This window comes from Corvus cornix, chromosome 8 (assembly GCF_000738735.6).
Source record: "Corvus cornix cornix isolate S_Up_H32 chromosome 8, ASM73873v5, whole genome shotgun sequence".
Lineage (NCBI taxonomy): Eukaryota > Metazoa > Chordata > Aves > Passeriformes > Corvidae > Corvus > Corvus cornix.
The window spans coordinates 22,363,591-22,377,118 of record NC_046338.1 but is presented as its reverse complement, the minus strand read 5'-3'; the positions used below and the strand labels follow the sequence as shown (position 1 = coordinate 22,377,118).

At 42.4% G+C, this 13,528-nt stretch overlaps 1 long non-coding RNA gene across 1 annotated transcript; it reads left to right on the top strand.

Moving 5' to 3' along the window:
* The first annotated feature begins 3,765 nt into the window (after window positions 1-3,765).
* LOC120410404 lies at window positions 3,766-12,792 on the top strand. Its single transcript, XR_005602534.1, has 3 exons — window positions 3,766-3,901; window positions 11,750-11,841; window positions 12,584-12,792. It is a non-coding gene; the product is annotated as an uncharacterized LOC120410404 (long non-coding RNA).
* The last annotated feature ends 736 nt before the right edge of the window (window positions 12,793-13,528 follow it).

Genomic DNA, 13,528 nt, shown 5'->3' with positions numbered 1-13,528 from the left:
TATAACAATCAGAATCCCCCTGTAACTGAGTGGTGTGTCTGTGTGGGAATATTTTCTGTATTGAGCACAGGTACACCTGCAGTGTGTTCCCTTACAGGTTGATTTGGAATGCTGGCAGCCATTTGCCTGCAGCAAAGCACCTTCCAAATTTATAACTTCTTGCTTTATGGGGCTCTTGTTGGAATTTGGCTCTTTTATTTCTTCATGATGTTTAATTTCTGGCTTTGCATAGGACCATCAAGCTACTGCTAAAAGAACTGTAGATCATAATTGTAATTTATTTCACAGTAATTGAGCATAAAATTCTGTGCTTAAAATGCAGTTCTAAAACACAACTTCCTTTTAAATCAGACGCTGCAGTTCTCTCATAAACTTTAAAATATGGTCAGCATTACATCTTTACATACTTCGTAATTTTATGCAATGAAAACTTGAAATAGAAATTCTGTTTAACTGCATGAAGTACCTCAGAGTTTAAATTGCAAAGAAATCAATCGTGTTCTTCAGACCTCTCAATAATTGTCTTTATATTCATTCTTTAAGGTCCTTGCTAAGTTGAAATGCCGTATTTCATTCCTGACATTTAATCCATTAAAATGTCCTTGGAGATGTATTATTCCCTTAAAATAATTTACGTGTACCCTACAATGAACACAGACTGCTGGAGGTATTTCAGAATAATTTTTGCTCTGCTCCAGAACATAAATAGGAAACATACACGTGCCTCATTTGAAATTAGTTATATAATTGTCATATGAAAACCACGTCATCATGGTCTTGGGACTACTTTTGGTGATGTATTTGGTAAAAATAAAGTATCAAACTCTTTAACAGGTCAAGATTGCATGAATTAATATTGTACCTTTGGCTGTTCTGGCTTGTGTGGCATTTTGTTCAGTTTGTAAATGAATAAAAGTGGTACTTCTGAGCTCAGTCTGCCTGGAGTTGTTAAGATCCAGTAGATCTGTCCATCTGCACTGTCAGTGTGACAATTTTCTACCCGACGCTGACCTGTGAAGGAGAGGGAGGCTGGTTGTGGGGGAGGCTGTGGGATGAGCTCCCCCTCCCCGGCAGCTGAGCTTGTGCTGCCTCTGCCAGAGCTCTTGCCTGGCCACAGGGTGTGTTACAGGCAAAGACATCCTGCCTGGGTGCTTGGAGGCGTGTGGCATGGGAACACTTGTTCCATTGAACTCATGGGTGCCCATCTTTGACCACCATAACGAGACCTGATTATTCACATGTACTGAGCATTTATTATGTGGATGTGGAATATTGTAGACGTTTTTAAACTGGGTAACTGAAAAAATCATTTGGCTGCCATTGGAAAGCCTGATCTGCTGCTCAGTATGGAAAAACATGGCACACTTTTACCCTAATGACCCTGCGTTGTACAGGTTGACCCTAATTATGTCTCACTTTCCATTTTATTTTTGCGTGCAACTTGCACAGTGCAGGTTTCCATCATGTTCCAGACAGATGTTCCCAGGCAGAACGCTTCACAGCAAATTGTCTGAGTGAGCAGGAGTCCTGGTTCCTGCTCTTTCTGGAGTGGAGCCAGTTCCTACAGTGCTTCTGGCCCTTTTTTAGCATTCCCAATTTCTGTGGGTTCCTGCATTTCACGCTGTGCTTAGCTGGTGGTTCTGCCTTTTACCCTTAGCTTTGCTCCATCCTGTGCTTTGAGAATCTTCCCTTTCAATGTTACACCCTTTTCACAGCATCTGGCTTGGTAACCTTGTACTTCTCTTATTCTCCTGTAATTTTGTGCTTGCTTTCTCATGCACCTCTGCTGTGATTTGAGGGTGAGATGACTTTGGTGATTCCTTTCCCCGTCTCCCCAGGGGGACGCAAAAATCTGTTTCCATTCTGGGAATCTGGTAAAATTGCAAACTACTTTGCCAGGGTCCTGGTCTGTCAGAAGGTGGACCAGGAGCCGCTGAGCAGGCTTTATGTTAGCTCAGCTGAGCACAAAGAATGATCATCAAACCATTTGCACATGGCAGCTGTCGAGAAAATTGAGAGGCCACAGTATGGAGGGTTTGGAAGGGAAAATTTGCCTGAGTGAAGAGCTCAAGTTGTGCTCCAGGACAGTCTGGGATTAGATCTTAAGCAAACACTCTTGTGAAGAGTATTTGCACAGCATTACAAGGAACAAAACAATTACCCAAAGGATAGCACCTTTCAAAATAATTGCTATAATTTGGCTAGTACTAGTAAACTTGCTGTTTCCTCTGTCTGTATTGTCTCCATTAAGACTCACTGCACAGCAAAGCAAACAGTGATTTCTTTTTCCTGAGAGATGATTTTGTTGATAAATATGGATGGTATAAAAAGAAGGATTTTTCTGTGCTTTTGTAACAAATACACTTCTCTGTAATTCAGCACTAATCTTTAAGAATAAAGGAGGATCCAGGCAGGGACTTTTTTTTTTTAATAGCACTGCCTTTTATTGTTGCCAGCAAAGATAACTGCATGTTTGGCTATAGTTCCATAATAATATTTTTATTAGAACATGTAGTTTCTTTAGCTTTTCTTTCATCACAAGATCTTCTGCCCTGAAAGGAAAGCATAAAGAGCAGCAGTGTTTTGCAGAATCATATTTGATCTGAGATAGATGTTGTCTTCAGCACAGCTACCAATACACAAATACTGAAATGCTTTTAAATCCTTGAATCTGCTTATGAGATTGATACTTACATTACTCATGCTCACTTACTTTTGTGGATCAATATTTCACAGTCTATTTACTAATACAAAATGAATGTTTCTATTTTTGGCTTAAAATGTGGTGGGTTGATATGTTTTTTTTTTTCTTTTCCCAGTTTCTAACAAATTGCTGCTTTTGATTTTTCAGGCTTGATGGGCCACTGGCATTGGCAGGTGGTGGAATGACACAATGCAATATGATATGCCAAAGTAGTTGGGCATCACTTGTCATCTTGTAGACAAGTGAGGCAGAGGAAATAAGAGAATACATGAGTCTCTCAAATATGCAGGCAAAAAAGGGACATCTTCCATAGGATAGAAATCTTTTTCTATAACTGCCTCCTTCCACCTTTTCCCCAGAGTGATTCAGTTTCTTGTGGTATTTTATCTACACAGTATTTGAGGTATGAGTAAGGAAAACATCTTACCTGTAATAAATAGCTCCATGTATAATTTCACTTTTCTTTAGCTTCTTTTTCGCTTTCTGAAGTGCAAATAAGAGACCATTAAAGATAGTAAAGATATAAATAATGATCTTTAATGTTGCAGCCTATGCTAAATGCAGTATATAAGCATATACCCTGCTCTAAAGAATTGCTTAGTTCACTGTAGTTTCATAGTGTTTGCTTGGCTTTTGACCACCCAGGATTATTCATTTTGTTTCAGGCAGAGCCATACCCCAGTCATTTGTCCAGTTATTCAAAAGTACAAATGCTTATGCATGGATTTAAGGGGGAGCTGTCTATGAACACGTTTCTTGATTTTTGATCCCTCTAGGGCAGCATGGTGACAAATACTTCGCAAGTTTCTACCTCAAGTTATCTGTTTTTTCCTGAACTTTGAACTCTCCAAAAGCTTTATTAAATCTATCACAAGACATTGGTGCAAATAGGAGGAGATGGAAGAGCAGCCTGTGCTTGTCCTTCACCCACCTGTGCAGCATGTTCTTCCCCTGTGAGTGTGCAGGGGAAGGGTGAAGGGGTAAATGCAAGCATAGGAAATCCTACAAAGTAACACACAGCCTGATGATGCCTACAGCTCCCCGGGACAGCCCCGCGCAGGGCCAGAGCTGTGTCCCGGGAGTGCTCAGCTGCACAGCTCCTGGCCTTGGATGCTCCTGAGCTCTGCAGCGGGGATCCAGCCCCGGGGCAGGAGGCTGCTAACCTCGCCCGTGTCTCGTGGGACACACCTGGTGCAGGTAACTCAGTTTGCAGCTGCAGGTCGGGATGCAGATTGGGCTCCGGGTGTGACCGCGGAGGAGAGGCCGTGAACTGCTGTGCCTTTGCGTGGCAAAGGGCGCGGAGAGGGCGCAGCCGGGTGAGCGGGCACGGCCGGAGCCCAGCACTGCGCAGGAAGAACGAGACTTTCCCGCGGTCGGGCCGTGAGGGGATGAGAGCCCAGGGGCTCCTTTTTGGGGGGTCCCTCCTCAGCTCGGGCTGTTTCTGTGTTACTGTGCCGTGAATAAATGGCTTTATGGAACGAGACTAAGGCTCTGCCAAGGGAAGCCTGGTCTGACTGAGGGGGGTGTGCGGGGAATCAAACGGGACCCCCCGGTCACTGGAGCCGCCCGCCGTGAAGGGGCTCCGGCCCCTGCAGGGGCGGCGAGGCCTTGGGAGTGTGACTCGGGAATGGTCCCACGGGGAACCTTCCTTAACTTCAAATTAAGAAAAATGCGCTTAGGATGTTGAGGAAAAGGAGGGGCCCAGCTTAGAAGGGGAGTTTCCTTTGTGTAGTAAAGGTATAAAATTCCCAAGGATGGTTTTGACAGTGAGTTCGTACAAAGGTTCCTCCAAAAGTTGGTGTGGTAACTTTTTCTCCCGACTGCCCTACTTTTGGATTCAGCACACTACGTTTGGTGCTTGAGGTTGTTAAGGATCTATGTCTTCCAGATTGCATCTGCATTGCTAAAACTGCAGTCTGGTTCCTTTATTTTGGAACTTTCTTCATCTGATCTAGGAGCATAATATTTTTAAAGATCTGTCTTCAGGTATGTCTACTTCTACAGTTGCTTTAAAATAAATTTTGGAACAAACTTCATTTGGAAGGAAAATATTATGCTTTCCATTATTTTTTCTATAATGAATTATCTTGTGTTTGACTATAGTGAAAAATATTTCTTTTCTTCTGGTATAGGTTGCTCTTTTTTTTCCTTTTGATAAATGAATTTTGCAGTTCCTCACAGTTTTCTCCAATTCCGACGGTTCTTAATGAATCTGTAGTATTTGCAAGTATTCAATCCTATTTTAATTGGAGTAGTATTTATGCAAAGCTTAGCATTCATTCCAGGTTTGATGTTTATTGTACGCTGTGTCATAGACTGAGGCAAAAGCATTGCATTTTGGGTCACAGCAGGTTTGGATTGCATTTTTGTTATGATCACAGGCTTGTTTCATGCTTTGGGGTGGTGCTGATTTAGAGAGAGTGGCAAATGCAGTGTGCACAGCGACTCAGTAGTCACCAAGGCCTCCTCACCTAATCACATCCTTTGCTTTTTAAAAAGTCTTTCCTAGAAGGAGCAGGTGTTAATTGCACATATTGAGGACAGCCGTCATGCAACAATATACAAATGTGTCAGAAAGAAACCCTTTTAAAGGGCTATTTTACATTTGTGTTTTGAGTGAAGCTTGGTTGCAAGCAGTTTCTACAAGACAGGCTGGACGTGCGTGTCTTTGTGGCTGGCTGACTCTTGGTGCTGCTTGCATATTGCCAGTGGTGGAGTGCCTTTAAAGCTCATTTTATATCAAACTATCAATCTTTGCTGACTTCATTTGACCCCAATTCAGTTTCCAGTATAGCTTTAGCAGTACTCTGAGGGAAGAAGGAATTAGGAGATGGTGGCCTCTAACTGGCTTAATTTCATTGGCCCAGTTTGCATGCACTGGGGGCAGAGCATCCCACACCATCGCTGCCACCCTCTCCTGCAGCAGCAGGAAGGTATTCATGCCACTGTGCCCCCTTCCAGGGGGTGGGAAGCTGTTCCTTACCCTCTACAGGCCCTTGGCACTGCCAGTTGGATATTCAAAGGTGGGAACCATAGTTTCACAAAATACTGTATCTTTCTCTGTGGGTATTAATTTTAGATGTGTTTTGGTAGCAATGAAGTTTTCTCTGGTTCCCATACTGGCCTTATAAGGCAGTGAAGGAGAAAAATATCTGTATCTACCATATTTGTTCCTTAATCATGAGGAATATAGAGGCAACCTTTCCATATATGCATACTATCCCTGCTGAAAATTAATGCTAAAACTGCTCTCAAAAAACTACACAAAGGAAGAACTTCTAGGGTATTCTTGAAGTAAGCTGTGAGTTGAGAATTAGAAACCCCCTGGCCCAGTAAGAAATGGATTTTGTGGTCTCTTTGTACTGTTAAAATTTCTTTTGGAAAGGAGCTCCCACTGTCTAAAGTACCATAAGGTTTTACAAGTGTTCAGAAGATGAAAATGCTACCAGATGTTAAGTTCAAGGAGCAAGTTAACTACTGTTGTCAGCCGGAACAGCTTGTGTTCGCTAACTTCTCCTTACCTTCTCTCCCTCTCTTCCCCCACCCTCTCTGTTCTCTTGACCACAGCAGCAACCAGAGTGCCCATCTCTTCTGCAAGGAAACTGGCGCTTCACTCACACAGCTGAAGGGAGAAATCTCTGTCTTGTACAGGGCATATAATTAAGTTGATGGTTGCTTGGATTAGCAAAGTCTTTTACTGAAATGGGTTATCCAGCTAAACTGCTGTAGTTAAATATAGTTTACCTTTAAATGTATATTCAATAAGCAGAAGAGAAGTCTCTAATAGCACAGTGAAAATGTATTAGGAGCACATGAAAAGGATTGCTCATGTCCAGCACTCTCACCTTAGTGCTGCTACAATGCTGCTATTTTTGCCTTAACACATTTTTTTTTCATAATGTGATTCAAATACATAAAAGGTGCATGGATTTGAAGCACATCAGAGGTAATTTCCTCCTGTGACTCACTAATCAGCTCTGGTACTTTCATATGTACAGCAGGAACTTTCAGACAAAGGTAAGATTAGTAGCTAAGCAGACAAAGAGGAAATGGAGGAAAATAATAGTAGTGGTGAGTACATGCATCAAGTAAGTGTGGCCCAATATTTTTATGTCTTTTTTGATAGATTGCTTTGGATGCTTCTGGGCAACATTGAATGCAGCATTTTTTCATCTCTATCCCAGAAGGATTATTCCAATGGTTCACCTTAGATTCTGCACAGAATATTACTTTGATACTGTAATAGCTTTGGAAATGCTCTTCTTTGATGTCAAGAGCTGTATGGAACTTTTCTTTTGATTAAGACACACTTACACACTTGAAAAACCTAATAATAGATAAGAAAAAAGAAAAGGAAAAAATGATCATCATTTGTGCTTTATTAAACTAGATCTATGGGAGAGATGCAGAACATGTGTGCATCTGTATCCCCTGTCTTGATCTGTTATATTTCTGTTGGAAACCCTCACAGTGTGTCTGTCTCTGTCTTGAATAGCCCAGGAGCCTATTTTTTTTCCCCCCTCTTCATTTTATGACTTTCACCTTTCTTCTGCCAATGACTGCTTGCAGACTGAACAACCTGGCTGACAACTGGATTATTATATCCCCCCTTCCCTCATCCTTAATTGATTGTCAGTGATTTATTGCTTACAATTTCAGTTTAAAACCTAGCCTGGTCCATATGAGGAAACTTTGTTTTCCCTGTCAAGGGGTTTAATTGAACTGGCGGCCAACAATCTGACTTTGTTCACTTGTTGGCAATCAGTGCCACTTCAGGGAAATAAATGGCACACAGTCATGCCAAGGTGCCCAGCCCCTGTTGGCTGTATCTGCAGCCAGAGCTCAGGGCCAGTGTCTGGCACAGTTCAGGGCTCTTGGGGGAAAGGCCCCTGCGTTGCTGTGGCACATCTGTTTGACATCCTGTCCCACAGAGCAGCCACTTTTAGGTCAAAGCCATGTTTTGCATGAGTTTAGGAGGTATTAAGTTAATTTGCCATTTGAATGGGTATTGAGATTTGCACTGAAAACATAGATTAAAGCTCTCATTCTTAATAAAAATATATTTACCAAGAGTTTTTTAATGCTTTTGCCCCAGATTTATTCCTAGAATGATCTGCTCCATTTTTGCAAGTTAAACTTGTAATTATTTTGAGAAAAACTTAAAAAAATTTTGCTAATCCTGCATTGTTGGGAAAGAGGGAGATTGGTCCAATCTTAAACAATGAAATGCCTTTTTTTATTCTGTGCTCTGCAAGTAGGCTTTTTCTTGTGAGTTTATTTTGCTTTGAATCCAGAGTCACTGGCAGAATTGGGCTGAGATGTAACTGGGCGAACATTCCAATTTTAGATGTAGGAACATAGTGTACATCAAAGATGGCCATTTTAATAATTTTAACTCAGAAAAAATGAGCTTTATGGAAATAAATATCTACTGAAACAGAGGATGTGCTTTTCAGCAAAGCAAATTTGGGGTGGTAAAAGTGGCAGTGGAACAATATAGTGACCTGTAATGCAGATTAGGAAAAAACCTCAGGTTTTTGGGATTTGTCTGCCTGTGGCCAGAGCTGTGCTAGGCTACAGTGGAGTTATAAAAACAGAGGGGACTAGTGAAATATTTTCTGTTTCAAACTTTACTCTCCTGTCAGGGAGAGTTTCAAGCTAACACTGAGGCTTCATAGGCTTTTAGACCCCTGCTGCTTCTCGTGGAAGCTTCGTACAAGAGGGGCAAAGCCAGAACATCGGTTCATACCTTCACAGCAGTAGATGTGATTATTTGACTGCCTCTTCATCCCCATTCATGGGGAAAGGCTTCCAGAGAGCCTTCGCTGCACCCTTCGAGCCCTTTTATCCAGCACAGGCACCTTCCCAGACTCTGGGGTGGATGTGCCTCATTCCCTGCAGTTTGGGAACTGTGGCACAGACTGAGTTCAGGCTCTCCCTGGTGGATGAGCACCAGGGATAATTAGGAGGCTAAATGAAAGCTGTGTGTTCTCAAATACCCCGGCTTGCCCTAAGCAGTGTCTGGGGTTTTGCTGAGCACCAGACAGCAAAGCAGACTGATGTATCCTGAGAGCTGTACCAGGAAATACATCTTGCAGTGCTCTCTTTGCAGCATTTAGAGAAGGGTTTGATGAGGCGCAGCTTGATGATTATTTTTGCTAAGAATTGCCTTCTCTGAAGAGAACAACTTTAGATTGGAAACTTAGCGTTCTTTATGGTATGTAGTCATACAAGGTTTTAAACTTGGTTTCAAGTTAGAGGTTTTGGGGGCTTTTGAGAGTTGTGTAATACAACAGGCCAGACGTTATTTGAAGGGGGTTTTGTAGTCTGTTGATATTTTACTTTTGCAAGCATTGTAATTGTTCACGTGGCTAAAGGAGCATCCTTTAACTGTTCAGATGGAAATTGCTTTTTCCTACAGTTTTTTACAGTTGAGAAGAAGAAACAAAGCAAGGATACAAAAAAAAAAATCTTATGAAAAAATTATCAAGAAGCTTTAAATATTTAATACTGGCCTAAGAGAAACGTAACATAAAATAAAGGAATGGAGTGAAGGAGAACAGGAAATACTGGCTTTTGAAAGACCAAGTTAGCTTAAGACAATCTCAGGTCACAAAGAATATCTTTAGTAGCCAGTATTGGTGTATAAGATAGGTCATCCCATGACACTCATCAAGAAAAGAACCAGACACAAACCTAGATAGTGAAGTAGGAAAAAATATATATATATATGAAAATATGTAATATATGTGCTTAGGAGACATTGAGCCAGTAGCTCAAAGATTATTAAAAAACTGGAGCTAGCAACTGGTTGGCTACATTATCCCTTAGGATTTTATCCATATTAATTGTCAGGGGCTTAAAATTTGTAGGTCCAAGAGATCACCTGCAGCCTCACAGTACTGGCATGTTTGTTTAGCCGTAAGTGCAGAAATGACTTTTGGAGAAGTCATCATCCTGTGAAGAGTGAAGGCAGAGCATGTCCGTGTTATGTGCATATGATTCCAGGTGGGAATGGAAGTAGCTTGGGCTGGCTTGGCTCTGCCTTGCATCCTCAGGAGACAAGAAGCACCACTGTGCAATGCTGCTGTTTCCATGGACCTTCTTGGGCTGCAGGGGCACAGCTGCCTCACCATGGGCTGCACCTCGGGCTGCAGGGGAATCTCAGCTCTGGCACCTGGAGCACCTCCTGCCCCTCCCTCCTCACTGATCTCAGTGTCTGCAGAGCTGCTTCTTTCTCATTCTCTCTTCTCTCTCTGGCTGAAGCTTTTGTTGTGCAGTTCCTGCCTGTCCCCTAAATAGGTTGTCCCAAATACGTCGCCACCACTGCTGCTGGGCTCAGCCTTGGCCAGCGGTCTGGAGCCAGCTGGCATTGGCTCCATCAAACTTGGGGGAGGCTTCCAGCAGCTTCTCATGGGAGCCACCTGTCGCCCCCTGCTACCAAAACCTTGCTGTGCAAACCCAGTTCCCTGGTCTGGAGTCTAATCTGTCAAAGCCTACTGTCACATCAGCATTAATGAGCCAATTTGGAGGTATGTGTTTAAATGGTATTTCTAACTGCTAAATGTTTTCTTCTTGCTGAAAGTGTACATGTTGATAAGCACCAGCCCTGAGCTTCCAGCGAGGCAGGGATGACTGAAGCAGATCTGTGTCTGATGGGATGAGAATGAACCAGGACAAGGACTCTGCCAGGAACTGAATGTTTTGGGAAGAACAAAGGAGTTACCCTGATTCATGTGCCACAATCAGCAAAAAAAGTTTGATTTATGAACCCTTGTCCAAGACCTGCAGCCTTCCTGGAAAACAAGGTCTGATGCCCTCTCAGTCACATCACTGAGGAGTAGCACCCTCAGATCCCCACCCCCTCTTATTGCAAGGTGCTAGCTGTGGTGTCTTACCTAACTTTATTTTCTCTTTTCTGTGCATTCAGGATAACTCTTTTGTTCCATTTTCAGCCCACACGCTGACACAGCTCTCCCTCTCTCTCTTTCCCCTTACACTGTTTTTTAAGCATGCTGTAAACTTATTCATTCCCTAAAGGCAAAAGCAGCTATCTGAGCAACACTTTGTCAGCATAATACATTTACAGAATGCATATTTATGAACCTTTGAGCCTTTATTGTTCCAGAGGGCAAATAAAAAACATGAAAAGTAGCAATATAGTGTTTCAAAGGTCCCTCAAGGAAAACAAAAGTAGTTGGAAATAAATTTAGGGAAAAAAAGTTCTTCTCCAGAAGAGAACCTTGAATTAACACGTTCAAAATATGGGGTGGGAAAGACTAGTCTCTTCTTCCACCTATCCTCCTAATCCAACTTTTAAGAAATTTTAAGCTTGAAAAATGGTTTAAAGCTTTACAAAATCGTATAAATGGCATGGTTTAAATATATAATAATAAACCAGAATTTTTAAAGCAGCATGTCTTGTTCAGTCATAATAAAGTAAAAGAGTTTTTAAATGGAGATGATTGTCTGCATTGAAGCATATCACACAGATGATCAGTGTGGTATGTGCCACAAAATTGCTACAGAAAAAAGATAGCTGAGAAATCAATAAAATGCCCTAATTGTTGTTATTTTAATTGACTCTGGGTTCTCATTAACTTTACAGTGTATGTCTCGACTTTTAAAATTAATGGGTTGCTACTCATTATTGCTGATAATAAAATAAAGCTGGTTAGGCAGTATTTGTGTTCTTACATGTGTCCATTAACTCTACTGCAATCAAAAGGTGGGAATACCAATGCTCCTAGATTATGCACCCAAAAAATTAGAACATGAAGTGTTGTCTCCATGAAGAGTCCCATTTTAAAACAAGTGTGTCTGCCTCTAGATTTCATCCAAAGCAAAAACTGGAGTGTGTGCCCAACAGCAGAGAAATATTCCAGAGCTGTCTGGCTGCAAAACTGTGCACTGTGCTCTGGGATGACCCTGCTTGGATGGGAGGTGGGACCAGATGACCCCCTGTGCTCCCTTCCAACCTGACCCATTCTCTGCCTCTGTTATTTTGTGAAACTCAGTTGGACTCATCTCTGTTACTTTAATTAGGGAAGGAGAGCTGCCATGGAACGATGCAGAACCCCACAGACAGCAACAACCAGCCAGGGATGAGCCAGGAGCTGCAGCGCCTCTGCCATAAGGTACCAGATGGTTTGTGTGGAGGGATGGGACTGAGGGGAACATTTGTTTCCTGACTCTCACAATTTCACCAGTGGATGCTTCCTTCCAAAGGGCTGGTGCATGTGTGGCCATACAGGCCGTTCCTGGGGCTCACAGGTGCACTCAAAAATCTTGGGTGGCTCAAAGGAATGAAAAGGATCAACTTAGTATAGGACACTTTACTGTGAGCGTGGGGTTTGAGCTGGGGGTTTTCTGCTGAGAGGGTGGGTTTCTTCCCCAACATATCGTTTCCGTTATAATGGCACACTAGAAAAAAGGTGGGAGAGTTGCCATGTGGACATTCAGCATTGTGCAGAGAGGCAACTTTAACTTTTATGTACGTGTTTAGTATGTGTATGTGTGTTTCAGTAGTCAAAATGCAGCTGAATTCACAAATTGTTTCACTGCCTCTAAGGCTGCATTTCTGGCCATTATTTGCAAATTACAGATTTTTTTTCCCCTTCCTTCCTCAAGTATCACTCTGTTTTGCCTTGTGTAAATCCTGGACACTGAGAACCCCAGGGAGGGGAGGTGGGGACAGTTTGCCTCTGAATTCCACTTTCCAGTGAATTGTGGTAATAATTTGTTAAACATGAGAACAGCTTGAAACATTACAATGACTTAGGAATAACTGCATAGGTTACCCATGGTTCAGGGACTTTAAAAAGAAAAAAAAGTAAAAAAAAAAGTGTAGTTATGTTTCATTAGCTTCTTACATTTTAGGTGTCACTGGCAATGTTACTTTGCAGCAAGACATCTGTAATACCAAATGGATATTTAAAAATCACAAAAGAAGCTAAAATTAACTTCTTGCAAGTTCTACAAACACGTTTGCCACTAGTGAGTTTTCTTCTGGCATGGGGAGGATTCAGGCTGCCAAGACTGGGCAGGTTTCTCCTGGCTCTATTCCGCTGTTGAAAAGACGATGTCTTTTAAGGGTATGTAATCCCATTTATAAATATTTTAGTGGAAATAGAGTACAAATGAAGTGTTAGGAAATTAGGATGGATTGTGAGCCAAGGGAGCAGAAGGAGGTGCAGTGGGAGGAGGGTATCAGGGATGCTGTTTTAGCTCCATGTTCTCTGCACAGAGGGAGCATCACAAGGCAGACTGTGATCCACCACTGTGGTCCTGGTCGGGCACTTCTCTCATGGGGTGGGGGCCTGGGTATTGGGTTTGAAGTGGGCTAAGCAGCACCTGCTGTCCCCAAACTCCACATGGGGAAGTTCCATCAGAGAAGGCAATAATGGGGAAGAGGGGGAAAACCCTCAATAGACTGAAATAAAAGGTTATTTACCATATGCGTCACAAGTGAGGCTTAGCCTGGGACACACTCAGGAAAACCAGGTGAGGTAAACACCCGGTTCCTGTTGTCACCCAGACCCCCGTAGATTCCTTAAAAACAAAGAAAGAAAAGAATCCCCAAACCACAGAAAGTCCCAAAAAGACAGCCCCCCCCCCCCCCCCCCCCCCCAAAACAACCAAAAACCCAAGCCTGTGGCCATCACACTTCAATGAATTGCGGGACTATGCTTTTTACTCCCATTCATGCTGCTATTGCCTCCAAAATAGGACTGTGGCTGTTTTTACCAAAACAGGAGGTCCTTACAGACAAAATGCTGTGAATATACAAAATCTCTTACTAAGGTGGAAGCCACCTTGAGACAA